This window comes from Sciurus carolinensis, chromosome 14 (assembly GCF_902686445.1).
Source record: "Sciurus carolinensis chromosome 14, mSciCar1.2, whole genome shotgun sequence".
Classification (NCBI taxonomy): domain Eukaryota; kingdom Metazoa; phylum Chordata; class Mammalia; order Rodentia; family Sciuridae; genus Sciurus; species Sciurus carolinensis.
Window position 1 is genome coordinate 60,975,940 of NC_062226.1, and position 1,516 is coordinate 60,977,455.

The window sequence follows — 1,516 nt, forward strand, 5'->3', positions numbered from 1 at the left end:
AAACATAATTAGAAGCTATTTCGAAAATCTATACTCCAACAAAACAGAAAACCTCGAAGACATCAACAAATTTCTAGAGACATATGAACTACCTAAACTGAACGAGGAGGACATACACAACTTAAATAAACCAATTTCAAGCAATGAAATAGAAGAGGTCATCAAAAGCTTACCAACAAAGAAAAGTCCAGGACCAGATGGGTTCTCAGCTGAGTTCTACAAAACCTTTAAAGAAGAGCTCATTCCAATACTTCTCAAACTATTCCATGAAATAGAAGAGGAGGGAACCCTACCAAACTCGTTCTATGAAGCCAATATCACCCTGATACCTAAACCAGACAGAGACACATCGAGGAAAGAAAATTTCAGACCAATATCCTTAATGAATATCGATGCAAAAATTCTCAACAAAATTTTAGCAAATCGCATACAAATATATATTTAAAAGATAGTGCACCACGATCAAGTGGGTTTTATCCCAGGGATGCAGGTTTGGTTCAACATTCGGAAATCAATAAATGTCATTCACCATATCAACAGACTTAAAGTTAAGAATCACATGATTATTTCAATAGATGCAGAAAAAGCATTTGATAAAATACAGCATCCCTTCATGCTCAAAACACTAGAAAAAATTGGGATAGTGGGAACATTCCTAAACATTATAAAGGCAATCTACGCTAAGCCCATGGCTAATATCATTCTAAATGGTGAAAAACTGAAAGCGTTCCCCCTAAAAACTGGAACAAGGCAGGGATACCCTCTTTCACCACTTCTATTCAACATCGTCCTTGAGACTCTAGCCAGAGCAATCAGACAAACCAAAGAAATTAAAGGGATACGAATAGGAAAAGAAGAACTCAAACTATCCCTGTTCACTGATGACATGATTATATATTTAGAGGAACCTGGAAATTACACCAGAAAACTTTTAGAACTCATAAGTGAATTCAGTAAAGTAGCAGGTTACAAGATCAATGCTCATAAATCCAATGCATTTTTATACATAAGTGATGAATCTTCAGAAAGAGAAATTAGGAAAACTACCCCATTCACAATAGCATCGAAAAAAAATAAAATACTTGGGAATCAATCTCACAAAAGAGGTGAAAGACCTCTACAATGAGAACTACAGAACACTAAAGAAAGAAATTAAAGAAAACCTTAGAAGATGGAAAGATCTCCCATGTTCCTGGATAGGCAGAATTAATATCGTCAAAATGGCTATACTACCTAAAGTGCTATACAGATTCAATGCAATTCCAATTAAAATCCCAATGATGTACCTTGCAGAAATAGAGCAAGCAATTATGAAATTCATCTGGAAGAATAAAAAACCTAGAATAGCTAAAGCAATCCTCAGTAGCAAGAACGAAGCAGGGGGTATTGCAATACCAGATCTTCAACTCTACTACAAAGCAATAGTAACAAAAACGGCATGGTATCGATACCAAAATAGACAGGTAGATCAATGGTACAGAATAGAGGACATGGACACAAACCCAAATAAATACAA